This window comes from Vulpes lagopus, chromosome 8, assembly GCF_018345385.1.
Source record: "Vulpes lagopus strain Blue_001 chromosome 8, ASM1834538v1, whole genome shotgun sequence".
NCBI classification, from domain to species: domain Eukaryota; kingdom Metazoa; phylum Chordata; class Mammalia; order Carnivora; family Canidae; genus Vulpes; species Vulpes lagopus.
In genome coordinates this window covers 128,960,841-128,974,614 of record NC_054831.1, presented here as the reverse complement: position 1 = coordinate 128,974,614, position 13,774 = coordinate 128,960,841, and the positions used below count along the sequence as shown (strand labels likewise).

General features: G+C 60.8%; 1 protein-coding gene across 3 annotated transcripts in view; it reads left to right on the top strand.

The window, feature by feature from the left end:
* Positions 1-13,774, top strand: part of PAX7 (paired box 7) — a 97,216-nt gene that overhangs the window by 71,286 nt on the left and 12,156 nt on the right. The gene's annotated exons all lie outside the window — the stretch shown is intronic.

Genomic DNA, 13,774 nt, shown 5'->3' with positions numbered 1-13,774 from the left:
CCCCGCCCCCCCCCCCACCCTTGCGTTCCCTCCTCCCTCCTGGCCCTCTCCCCAGCTGTGAACTTTTCTCCAGCACCTTTGGGAATGGGGACAGGTGCTCTGAGCCACCCCAGGGAGTTGGGCTGCAGGATACTGGCTGATGGGGGAGGAAACAGGTGGAGGACGTTCCTCCCCTGGGGATCCTGGGACCATCTGAGATCTTGACCAGTGTCCCCCAAGCACTGCGGGTGACCTTTGGAAGGTCAGGCCTCAGGGCCACCCCCATTCCTATGCAGCCTGGGCCAGTCACTTCCACTCGGCACCTGTTTCCTTGTGAGTGATGAAGCCCAGCACTTTCTTTAGAGGGAGGACAGACTCCCTGGCACCCCAGCCCAGCCAGCCAAGCCCCCCACTTCCCTCATCCTCCAGCCAGTCTTGTCTCCTTGTCTTGCTACTCAGCCCAGAACTTTCCCTTGGTCCCAGCTGATGGGAAATTAACCTGGGATGTCTTCTGGGCACCTCCCTCGGCTTCCTAATTCTCTGCCTTCCTGTGCTCCTCCCTCCGCACCCCATGTCTCCCCACCTCTTGTCTGTCAGCCCACTGGTACCCAGGCTGTTCTCAGACCCCTTTCCTTCCTCCTTTCTGCAAATCCAACACTGCGCCCCATTCCCTTCCCCTAATCTCTCATCCTTCTCCACTCTTCCTCTCATTTCCCGATGTCTCGCCCCCTCTCTGACCACTCGCTCTCGACCAGGGGCTCCAGGCGGGGGCTGGGTGCGGTTCCGGGGTGGGGGTGGGAGTGGGGTGAGTGGTGGGGGGATCGCTGGCCGATCCTGTGAGGGGCCCCTCCCCGCTCCACCGCCACCGCGCTGACGCCGCTGCCGCGCCTTTGATCCATGGCCCGAGGCCGCCTGACAGTGGAAAATGCGGGGAGACAAAACCACTCAGTCAAAGTGATTCCCAACAACTGTCTCCCCGAGATAAGGACGCTCGGGCTCGGCGGCCTGCTTAATTCCCGCTGCCCGGGACCAGGACGGGGAGCAGCAGCACGAGCCTGGTCGCCCCCTGAACGCAGCCGCCCGCCCGGCCCCGACCCGACAGTCCAGGTGAACACGGAGGCGGTGACTCGGGGGCACAAGGCGGGGACACAGAGGCCCAGGCAGGACCTCCCTTCCTCAGAGGGGCCAGGGCTCCTCCCCCACTCCCCTTGCATCCATTCTGTCCATCCTGTCCCCTTCCGCCAATGCCCTTGCCCGTCCCTCCGCCCAGAACTCGCTCACCCACCCTCTCTTGGCCCAGCCAAGCCCATCCATCTCTCTGGTCTCCGCCCAGAAGGCCACTTTCTCCAAGAAGCCTTCCTGACCTGCTGGGTGGCCACACCCCCTCCAGCATAGCAGTTTGGGTTCTGAATTCTAACTTTCTGAATATTGCTCTCACCACCTAAAGCCAGGACCAGGTTATGCTGTGGCCTGTAGTCTCTGCCACCAAACCTAGCCCATGCTAGGGATCTAATATGGGCACGTTTGGACACCGGGAGCATCCCTTCCCTGCGTTCAGGGACCTTCCTCCCAGGTAGTTCTGCAAGAGGCAAGCAAGCAAACCAGGAGCCAAAAGCCTCCAGAGAAGAGGGGGTGCCCCTGACAAGGAGAGGGATGGGGTGTGAGGGTATCAGTGACGACCCCCCAGCCCAGAACCCTCCTCCAAGGGACACAGCTTTCTCAGGGCTGGCCTGGCTGAGCTGGACCGACCACCTGCTCCAGCCGTGCTTTCCAACCACATTCCCTGGCAAGTTGCAGTCCGACTTGGGAGCTCAGGGGGTCGGATTTTGTACAGTGGGCCCAAAGGGAACCTCTGCCGTCCCACCGGAAACCTCCACAGAGCTGTCCCCTGGGGGCAGAGAGAGCCAGCACGTTCCATTGGTGGCAGGGGGTGGTCGTGGGGAGACAGAACTCAGCTCAGGACGTCCACATCCAGGCTGGCATGGAAGGGGTGGTCTTGTAAAGCACGGAGCACCCCGCTTCTGGGGGGGCAGCAGCAGAATCCGGGTTTGCCGGGACTGTTGGAGAGCCGGCTCTCTCCGCGGTGCAGGCGATTTGGTAGAGACTGTGACTCCTAAGCCTGTGCATCTGAATGATCTGGAATGCCTGTTAAAAGTCTAACTCGCAGGCTCCACCCTGACTGGCTGATGCCGTGGGTCTGCAGGGGCACCAGGAATCCATATTTTAAAGAAGACACCGTCCGAGGCAGCCTGGATTATCAAAGCACTGGATTAGTGCGCTTTCACCTCGTCAGCCTCACAAGAGCCCCCTGACCTCCCCTTTCTTTGGGAAGCGATCTCAGGGCCTGTTTTTTTTTTTTTTTTTTAATTATTTTTTGGGTAGGGTCTGTTTGACCTGAACTGAGATCCCTTCTCCAGCAATGTTCCAGGCAGGAGGCATCCTAGAAAGAGTTAACCCAGCGTCTCCTTTTACTAGGAAGGACACCCACAATGGCACACTTTCCACTGCCTAGAAGGACTCAGGGATTAACAGCGCTTTTCCCAGGGCACGAGCGCTTTTTCCCAGGGTGTGGCGGTGGCCGGATGGACGGCCTCTACCTTCATCTCTGCCTCTGCTCCCACGGCAGGGGCAATGCCCGCTTTGACACAGAGCCCTGGGACCTCTTCTCAAGCATCGAGCACCAGAAAAAGAGACCCGGGTGGGATGCGTGAGGAAGACCCACCCCTGCCCAGCTCCGTCCCTCCATCCTGCTGGCCTCTTGGGGACTAGCACAGAGCGTGAGGGCTCAGCACGCGCACGACCCTCTCTCCAGACAGTGGGTCTGACCTCCGGGCTCGGAGGATTAAGGTCCTGGAAGGGCCCCTGTCAAGTGTCTTAGACAAAGGGGCACATCCAGGCTGAAATTGAGAAGTGAAGCCCCGAGCCTCCCTCAGGGCCTGCCTTCCCTTCCCCACCGCAGATTATGCTCCTCCCCGAGCTCCCCTAACTCCCCGTGTCCTTCCTGACCCCCCCCCCACCCCCGGTGCTGACCTCGACCCCAGCTGATCCCACGCTCCCTCTCAAGGGAGGAAGCAGCTGTCCCAACTGGGGTCCTGCCCCGCTTTGGCCCCAGAAGGAGCAGGACCAGGGTTGTGCTTTCAGCAGCACAGATACCGTCCGTAAGTGTGGCAATGACGTCGTCCATTTGTTTAGAGCCTGGGGTTCCACGGGGCACTTTTGCCCTGTTCCGTGATTTGATCTTCACCGCGTCCTGAGGGTGTGCAATCGCCATGCCCGTCTTGCAAACTCAGAAAGGCAAAGCTCAAGAGCAGCGGCAGGGGATGGTGTTGGCATCCAACCAAAACCCAGGTCTGCCGGGCGGCAGGGATTAAACTGTCCTCCGTGCCGGGCTGCCAGGACAGGCAGAAGCGGGACGAGACCCTGGCTGGCTGCTCTGGGTCTGGTCTGGACTTGAGATTCCCAGGGGATTCACGTGTGCAGGAACGTTTGAGAGGCACTGGCTGAAGGGCCCTCCCCGACTGCCGACTGCCCAGCTCTCAGAATCCCTGCGAGCTCCCGGCAGTGACTCAGTGGACACCCTGGTCAGCAGAGGGAGGCCTACGGGAGGGGTCTTGGGGGGAAGGCCCAGAGGAGAAGCAGGGGGCCAGCAGAGGTGGGCTGAGGGTTCCTCTGGCCAGGGGCAGTCCTGAGCTATGGTGACAGCCAGCTGGACCAGGGTGTGAGCCTGGCACCCGGGGGGCGTGGAGGGCTCAGGCCCGGTGCAAGAAGCTCCAGGGTTGATTCGGGAGGTGCCTCCTGCTGGAGGTATGCAGGGGTGATGGGCAGAGAGGCAGGGAGGTGCACGGACAGGCTGACGGGCCCGCAGAGAGAGCCTCTCTAAGATGCTGGTGTAGATAACCCCGGGGAAAGGGGGCAGCAGGGGCTCGGGGAGAGAGGGAGACAGTAGGGGAGGTAGAGAGAGTCTGGGGGAGAAGTGCATGGAGGGATAGAAACAGCAAGAGAGAGACACCCAGAGACTGGGAGAGACAAACGGGAGGAGAGAGAAGGAAAGAGAGACAGAGCCACACAGGGGTGCGCAGGCAGGGACAGGGACAAGGTCGGGGGACAAAGAGCAAACACAGGAGGCCAGGGAGCAAGGCGTGATGGGGACTCAGGGACAGGAACTTACAGGAGGGGGGTGGGGATAGGGACCTGGGATGGGAGGGCGCCCCCAAAGCTGGAGGGAGACGCAGCAGCCCCGCAGCGTGAATCCCAGCCCGCCGCCTCCCAGCTGCGTGCCCGTGGCTTCCTCCTGGTGCAGGAAGGTGCCTCCAGCCCCAGCTGCCGGAGCCTGCCGCTCTGTGCCTCCCCCTGCCTCCTGCGGTCCAGGTGTCCGTGGCACGGCCTTTTCCCAAGCAAATGGGGCTTCCTGGGCTGAACCCCAGATGCCCCGCTCCCAGCCCTGGCCTCCTGGCGGGGCAGTGGCTGGTCTCAGAGCCCCAGGAGCCTGGGGTGAGAAGTCCTGCCCTTCTGACGAGTGTTTCCCTTTAGTTCCAGATGCCACCCTGACAGGTGCTCCCTGTGATTAATGTCCCCTGGGCCTGAGACCAGCCCCTCCCCCCCAGGCCGAGCTGGTGGCCGGTGGGCAGCACAGGGACCGAGCCTTCTGGAATCCCCTCCAGTTCCTCCCTGTTCCTGGACCTTCTCCAGCCACCAAGAGCAGAGAAAAGACCCCTCCTCAAAGCCACCTTCAGATGGGCAGGCTGACCCTGGCTGGGTGGTTGGGGGTTTTTGTTTGGTTGGCTTTTATTTATTTATTTGACAGAGAGGGAGCACAAGCAAGGGGGGTAGCAGGCAGAGGGAGAGGGAAAAGCAGGCTCCTCGATCCCAGGACCCCGGGATCACCACCTGAGCCGAAGGCAGATGCCCAACCGACTGAGCCACGAGGTGCCCCACCTGGCTGAGCCGAGCGGGCGTATGGCTTTCAGCAACCTGAAGGCTGTGCAGTGGGAGGGAAGGGGCTGTGAACCGTTGGGGGCAGGGCCAGGTGGTCGGGGGACTGCAGTCAGCCGGGGTTGGGGACCATGGCTGGAGACGCAGGTTGAGTTGGGATTGGCCAGGGTCGGATGGGAGCGTTTTCGATAATTAACTCTCCAGCTGGGGGCAGGGGCTACGCGCTGTGTGACCCTGAGCAAGTGCCTTGACCTCTCTGTGCCTCCGTTTCGTGATCTATACAGCAGGGATGGCAGGGGGACCGACGTCACAGGGCTGTAGCGAGGAGCGAAGCAGTTATGCACGCAAGGCTAGGAACGCCGCCCGGCACGGAGCGGGCCCCGGAGAACCCCGGTAGCCAGGATGCCGGGTGGTCAGGTCTGGAGGTGTGCCAGGCACGGGGGCAGGGAGTCGGGCTGTCCTGGGAGCTGGGGCCTCGGGCTGGCGGCGGGGCGTGTGCAGTGTCGGGTGGAGCCAGGACGCCATCCCAGCTCCTTCCCCACCTTGCCCGGCCCCCTTCCCCGAATAACCCCTGGCATCGCCTGCGCAGCCTGCGGCGCCAGTGAGAAAGCTGCTATCTCTTCCCGCATCTCTCGGGGCCCCGGGGACCCAGGAGAGACAACATCTCTCCGCAGCCGTCCCCAGCCTCTTGTTTGTTTGGTACGTCGGAGCCGTGGGCACATTTTTGCTAATTTTGCGACTGCCTTTATCAAATGGGGATTCACAGGCGCTTTATCCTCGATAAGTGGATTAGTCGATGAACTAAATAAGACGGTGTGGGACGCGGGGGCTGCTCTGGAGAAGGTATTTGTTTCGCGAAGAATGGAGCCTGCGTTCCGTGCCCTGTGCAGGCAAGGCAGGCCGGGCAGCCACGTAGCTGGAGGCCACCCCCCGCCCCACTCCTCCTCTTGGGGCAGCTCGTGGGAACTCCGTATGGTGCAGACAGGAAGTGAGACGGAGGCTGGGTGCCTGGAGGACAAGCCCCTGGTCCCTCTGGAGGAGGGGGGGGGGGGTGGGATGCAACCTTGGATTACATCCAGCCACGGCAGTACACCTGGGCTCATCTGAAGAGCATCACCTGCCTGGGCAGCAGCTTCGTCCTCCCACCTCTCACCTCCCACCGCCCTGCGCCCTTCCCTTCCTTCCTCCCCATCCTCCTAGCCCTTCCACTTCCTTTGTGTTTCTCTCCCTGGTCCCTCAAACACCTCCGGAGGCCAGTGGCTAAGTACTGTGAATGCATGCACGGGAGGACCTGGTCCTCGCTTTTGCAGACAAAGGCACAGCAGCAAACCAGGAGGCCCCCAAACGTGGTGTAGCAAGAGGCGAGACTCTGGTTGTCCACCGGGCTCCTCAACTTCTCTCCAAAGCACCCCTGCTGCTGGTTGAGTGTGTTCTCTTGGGGCCGTGGGGACACAGACGTGGAACCCAGACACGCACACTCGCTTGGTGTTCTTACCGCCGTGCTGCCGTGTTTGACCATCAGGTGACATCAGGCAGCACCGCGTCAGGTTGACCCACTGGGGAAGTTGCACCCCGTTCAGCTGGTGACTTTGCAGGGCGCGCGATGTGGTGCGGTGGCGCGGGTGTCGGGACCGGCCGGGGAGGTGAAGATGACGGGGCTGTGTGGGGTCTGGGAGGCTGAGAGGGTGACAGGCTCACAGGAGCAGAGAGGGCAGGAGGAGGACCTGGATGGGGGCAGCCGCGTGGAGGCCAAGGCCAGGAGGCGGCCAGCAGGGTGCCCGGGATAGAGGTCAGGGCAGAGACGTGGATTTCAGAGGTGAGGGTCTCTAAAGGCCCCGCAGGTGGAACAACATACTTAGGGAGGGAGGAGAGGAAGAGGCAGGGAGGCTGCACGGTCCAGCCGTTCCCCTACAGCTGGATGAGAAGCGGGGATGGGGGTGTGTGGGGGCACCCAAATGTTTTCTTTTTCTCCTTCCGTTTTTAATATGAGTGGCCGGGGAGCTTGAGGTCCCCGTTCTGGGCTGCGGCAAGACTCTGGCTGAGGGTGAGGGGGGAGCAGAGACTCTAAGAGGGAAAGAAAAGGCTGGAGCAGAGCATTCGGGTCCCCAGCTGGTCTGTCCTCCCCAAGCTGCCTCCAGCTGAGTGTGATTTTGCTATTTATTTACATGTAATTATTGCTATGAGGTGCAGATATTAACGCTGTCAAGAGCAATTTGCTCTGACATTTTTCACTCGTTCAGTGCCCCCGCCACTGTCGATGGAGCCCAGGGCTCTCTCGGCTCGGGCCGCTGCGCGCTCGGTGGCCCGGCCGGGAACCACCCAGCCGGCAAGGAGCGGCGTCAGCGAGCTCACCCGGCTCCTCTGCAAACTCATTAAGCTTTGAAATTGAATTTGGTCCAGGAGAGGGCTGGCTGGGCCCTGCTCCACCCGGCCTGGGCTGGCTCCAAGCCTCCGTGCCCCGCCTTCCCCGGAGGAAAGGGGCCGGGGCCGGGGCTGGTGGCCCAGGCTGAGGCTGGCAGAGGGTGGCCGCCGAGGATGGTGGAGGGTCACTGTCAGAGTGGTGGGTGCGCACCCAGCCCCGGGGCGGCCCGGCGCCAAGGTAAGGGGCCCGGCCACAGGAACCACCCTCGACTCTGAGACCCGGGCCTCCTCCGGGACAACCGGGCAGCTCTGGCCCTGCAGGAGCGGTTGACAGCTGGACGCACCCAACAAAGAGGCTTTCCGAGGGCGTCAGGCCAGCATCTGAGCCCGCCTGCAGGGGAAGGCACCTCGGGGGCGGGAAAGGCGGCGCGCTGGCCCTGCCGGGGGTCCCTAGGTAGGTGCTAGGGGGAGACTGGCCTGTGGAATTATACCTTCTGAGTTCAGATCCCAGCCCAGCACTTACTGACTGTATAGCCTGGGGCGCGTTATTTAGCTTCCTCGAGCCTCAGTTTCCTGACCGGTGCCACGGAACAGCCAATACCCCTATTTCCCTGAACCTGAGACGACTGGCTGCCGGTCGTCCTTGATCTCATCAGAAGCTGTCAAGAAATGCCTTGCATGCGGCTCTGCCGTCACTGCTACGAGACATGGATCTACCCGGCGGCCACGCAGCCACAGCCGGGCGTTACGGGTGGCAAAGTGCATGCCACCCCCAGGAAGATGCAGACACGCATCCTTGTGCCCGCGGCCGGGAGGGGCGAATGGCAGCGCTGCCTGCCCATAGTAGGTGCTTGGCACACAGTGGGCGCTTACCTGTGATCAGTTTTCCTTTTGAGCCTCTCAGAGTAACCGGGGGGCCACTCATTCATTCTGCTCAAGGGACTCGGCCCCGTGGAGAGGGGAGCGGAGCCTGAGCTATCACGCCTGGGAACCCTTAACGCATTGTGATATGTGCCAGCTTGTCTGCCCAGGTACTAACGAGGCCTCCCTGCCACCACTCAGTCCCTGCCACGGCCAATCTGCGTCCTCGTCTCCGGCAATTACTAAGTGGGAGCATCCCCCCCACGTGGGGGGGGCCCTCCCCTCCTCCTCCTTTTCCAACCTGGGCCAAGAGTCCAGGAAGCGCCCCTCGCCCCCCTCCCCAGCCCTCCCACCACTCCCCTCCCCTCGGCTCAGCCAATTAGGCCCCTGACACCTGGAGCCGCTGACAAACTGTTTCTGTCACTTGCTCTCTGTCTTTCATTAGGGGCCTCGGAGGAGGGGGAGCGGGAGGGGAGGGGGAGGAGATGGGATCTTTCATGCTTAGTAAGGCCAGATACATTAATTACAAAACGGCCATTTGCCGCGTGAAAGTGTGCTAATTAAATTTATGCAATCATTATCTTTAAATAGTCATATCTTTCCCGGCGATCGGCCCCTTCCTTCTCCAGCCCCGCCGCCGCCGCTCAGAGCGGTCGCTCTCATCCCCCTCCGCCATCCGTTATCGCGCCATCGGAGATGGTCCCCAAATCCCACTGCACCCCGCTAGCGCCAGCCCCTGCCAGGGCCCGGGAGTCCTTGGACTCGTCCTGGCGTGGACATCTAACCCGGGAGCCCAGGGAGGGGATGCCAAAGCCAGCCCCTCTCTAGTGCTTCCAGATAATTCTAGATGGTTCCAGATTTGGGAGATTGACATCTCACAGAGCAAACACTGGAAATGTGCATGTGTGTGTGTTTGCATATGTGTGTGTGTGTCAGAGAGAGAGAAATAACTTCTTACAACACAATGAGCGGGAGTCATTCTGTCCACCAGCCCCCCCACCCCCCACTTTCAGACAGTCTTTAGCTGGGCCTCAAGGACCCCCGGGAAGGGGAGGGGGCTCTGAAATCCGTGAGTTGAGGGCCCTGTGTGAGTGTGCCGCAAGACCCCTCCATTTTTTCTTTTCATTCACCCAACTCCATGCCAGGCCCTGCGCTGGGGATGACAGATAAATTCATTCATTCATTTATTCCTTCCTTCCTTCACTCACTCAACCAATATTAGTTGCACACCTACTATCTCCAGGCACTGGGACTAGGATGGGAAGTCTGCCCCCTAGCAGCTCCTGGCCAAGCCCCGGGTCAGGGTCAGGGTCAGGGTCAGTGGGTAGAGCCACAGCAGGGCTGATAGCATCCTCTGGGTGAGGCCCAAGCCCAAGAATAAACAGCGTTTTGCAGCTTAGGCTTCCTGGGTATTCGTCCACATGCTGGGAGTTCTTACCTGAGTCAAGGCTGAAGCCTTTCTCTGCAGAGATCACCGCCCTCGACGCCCCCTTCCCGCCCCGCCTCCCTCTGTATTTAGGCAAAGCCTGTGTCCTGAGTCTTTTCAGGTCAGCTGTGTGGGATCCCCTGGTGGAAGGGAACAATAGCCTGAAGGAGTTTGGGGCTGGGGAGTCCCCCCAGTCAGCGATAGCAGTCTGTGACCATCTGGCCCCCAGTTGCAGGGGGTACCCATGGGGAGACCATCAAAAGGGGCAGACAGGGCACGTACCCATACACATGTGCAGTCCTTGCATGCACACACATGCGTAGACTCAAACACACACACAAAGTTCATACATTGACACGTGATACTCTCATGTGCACATGCACGTGTGCACACATAGTGCTCTCACACACATGCAATAGTCCCACCTGTGATACTCCCACGTGCACCCACACACCACGCACGCACACACACACACACACACACACACATACACACATGCATGAACCTAAGAATGACCCAGAGCTGTCTATGGTAAATGAAGACCACAGGCAGGTGCAGGACCAAGAGCATTGGACTAGAAGCCAGGGGTCAAGGGTTCTTGCCCCACTGATGCCGCTCATTCCTTAAGGTGACTCTGGGGGAGCCCCTTAGTCTGTCCCTCATCAGCAAAGGTTTGAGGCTTGAGGGGAAATGCTTTGGAAACTGCAAGGCCCTGTGCTGGGCAAGAGAATGGCAGTAGCCAGGCTTAGGAGAGCATTCTCGGGAGGCTGGTGGTGGCGTCTGAGAGAGGCTGGGGTCAGGGGGTGGGTGGAGGAGGAAGGGGAGCTTGCTCTCCTGGTTGAGATGTGGACAGGGGAGGGAGGAGGAGGGCCATAAGCAGAGGGATGGAAGGCGAAGGGGGGCGAGGCCGGGGAGACCTGCAGGAAATCTTGTTTGGAAGCTCAAAGTCAGCACCCGAAGCCCATTACTGCTGTCCACAGGGGGCAGGGAGAGGGGAGGGGGCCGATCCTCTTAGCAAGTCGGCGGGAGCAGGAGAGAGGGGGAGCGGGGGTGGTGCATGGCTGCCTGGGTGGGTGATTTCTCGCTTGCACTAATCCCAGTGTGGAGCTGGGGACAGGCAGCGGGACAGGCGGGGGGTGTGTTTGTGTGATGTGCGTCTGGGTGTCGGTTAGGGGCTGGAGCTGGGTGAACAGGGGCTCATGGGCTCCCATCAGTGAGCTGGCGATTGTGGGGTTGTGAGGTTGCGGTGTGTGTGAACATGTGTGTGTGCTCCCCGGGGTGTGCGCGTCTGTGAGGCACGCGATGGCCTGTGGCCTAGCTGTGTGGGTGCGCGCACTTTATCGTGTGTATCAGTCTTTGTGTGCTCGTGTCAGCCTGTCTCCCTAACGCTGTGTGCCGCAGCTACGAGTGTCCATGTGTTTTGTGTGTGCGCCTGCGTCTTCATCCATGTGGGTGAGGACTTGGGGTCGTTAGCATGAGTGTGGAGCAATAACAACGATGATTTGAAAGCCGTGGCTTGCAAACTCGGCTGCACATTAGAACCACCTCGGGGGAGCAGGCTTTATGAACGCTCCTGATGCCCAGACCCTCAGAATCCACAGGGTGTGAGGCCCAGGGTGTGAGGCCCTGGCATTGGCATTTTATTTATTTATTTTTTAAGATTGTATTTATGTATTTGAGAGAGAGAGAGCAAGCGAGCACAAGCAGGGGGAGGAGCAGAGGCAGAGGGAGAAGCGGACTCCCCGCTGAGCACGAAGCACAACGTGAGGCTCCACCCCAGGACCCCAGATCATGACCTGAGCCGAAGGTGGATGCTCAACTGACTGAGCCACCCAGGTGCCCCAGGCATTGGGATTTTATTTTATTTTTTAAATGTTTAAATTTTTAAAAAAATTTTATTCATTTATTCATGAGAGACACACAGAGAGAAAGGCAGAGACACAGGCAGAGGGAGAAGCAGGCTCCAGGCAAGGAGCCTGATGTGGGACTCGATCCTGGGACTCCAGGATCATGCTCTGGGCTGAAGGCAGTGGTAAACTACTAAGCCATCGGGGCTGCCCCAAATTTTTAAATTTTTAAAAATTGTTATTTAATTTATTTATTCCTGAGAGACACAGACAGAAAGGCAGAAACATAGATAGAGGGAGAAGCAGACTCCCTGTGGGGTGCTCGACGCAGGGCTTGATCCCCCCACCCCTGAGCCAAAGGCAGATGCTCAACCGACTGAGCCACCCGGGTGCCCCAGGCATCGGCATTTGAAAGACTCCCCAGGGGGTGCCAATGGGGAGGGGGCAGCCAGGTCTCTCCTCCCCTGCCCTCAGCCTGCCCCCGGGAGCTCCATCTGCACACAGCGAGGGGGTCCCAGCCCCAGACCTTGAGGGGCCAGGGCACGTCGTCCCCGTGAGCTAGGCTGCCCCAGGTAATCCCCAGCCCACAGAGACGTAGATCATGGAGTTCCAGCATTGTGTCCCATCCCCGGCGATCTGTGCCCTGGCCTTCTGCCCTGACAGCGGGCACAGGCTGGCCTCCGATCCTGCCCCCCATCCCCTATTGTGGAAGTAGGAGAACGAGCCAGTGAGGTGGGGAACCCGGCTGGAGGCGGGGAGATAGAAGTGCTCAGTGCGCCATGCCAGCCTGTCCTTTAGGAGGCCACCAACCCGAGGCTGAGGGCAGGAGGGAGCGGCAGTAAGCCCGGGGATGGGCGACCCTGCTGGTAGCTGGTGGTGACTCTCTCCCGATGTGCAAGTCACTGCCATCCTTGGGGTCTCCGTTTCCGCTGGAGGCGTCACAGACTCGCCATCAGGGGCCCAGCTTCTGTGTGGGGGCAGGGAGTCTCCCTTCAGAAAGCTCCCACTGTGTGCCAGGCTCCCGGGGAAGAAGAGAGGACAAAGGCGCAGTCAGGCCTCCAGTCGGCCCGCAGGTGATGGTTTCGAGCTCAGGCCAGGTCCCTTCTCCTCCAGGTGAGAGCAGAGGGGCGACAGCGAGCATGTGCTGAGAACAGGCCGTGTGCCTGGCACTGCCGTGCGCCTTCACCGTGCACGGACTCCCTTATTTCTTACAGTGACCCCATAGGGAGCTACGGTTGTTGCCAGGCCCATTATACAGACGAGAAAGCTGAGGCAGAGAAGGTTAAAGAGATGGCCCCGGAGGGTCACAGCTCCCCGGGGGGGAGAGGGTCACAGCTCCCCGGGGGAGAGCCTGGAAGCAGGGGCTGATTCTCTGGCTCGAGGCGCCGCAGAGAAGCCCCTGGAAGCCCTGAATGGGTGAGTCTCGGGGGTGAAAGTGCTGTCCCTTGGGGACCTCGGAGTCCCCTGCAGCCGTGCGAGCTGGGGCTCCCTGACCTGTCCACTGGTCCAGGTGGTCCTGGGCCTCCTTCCAGCCCTGGTCCCATCCCCGGGGCCCTCCGGGCTTGATCCCTGCCCTGCCTCGTCTCCTCTCCGTCCCTCCGCGGCCCCCGCCTGCCGCCCCCCACCCCGCCACGGAGCCCCGGTGATGGCGATCCCCTCCTAATTGCAGCCTTGCTCCCGAAGCGCGCTCGGTTATCACAGAGGGTGCAGATCCCACCGCTCAGCCTCCTCGGTCCCAGGCCCTGGGGCCAGCTCAGGAGCGGAGGGAATTAATTACATTTTTCCCATCCCCTCCTTTTCAGGGAGGGGAGCGCGCCACCGCGGCCGGGGAGGGGGTGGCGAGCGGAGGATGTGGAAGGAGGGCTGGCACGGGGGCTCCCGCGGCCCCCCGCCCCCCAAACCTGCCAGCCTCTCCCCCAGCGGCGGAAGGGGGGATGAGGCTGCCCCTTATTGATTTAGTCTGGTGGAGGCTGGGACTGATTTAGAGCCCAGGGAGAGGAAGGGGCTGGGGGCGGGCGGGGGCCCGAGGAAGGGACGGCTGTCACTCAGCCTGACGGACAGCCCGGAGATTTGCCTTCAGATAAAACCTTACAGATGTGGAGGTCGGTATTGATTTTGAGTTAGTAACGGTAACGTACCAAGAAGTAATACATTAGCCAAAGCAAGGTCACCGGGAAGAAAGTAAAACCCACCGGGGGAGAGGCCTTAGCATTCTTGAGGGGGGGGGGGAATTACCGCATCAGACTGGGACTTCCTCAAGTTCAAAAGTTTGCAGGCCCCACACTCTTGGGCTGGGCCCCTAACCCTGGGCAAGGCTTCCTGCCTCTGCGGCCGGAGGAGGGGGCTCCCGGGGGTGCAGGGGCCAACC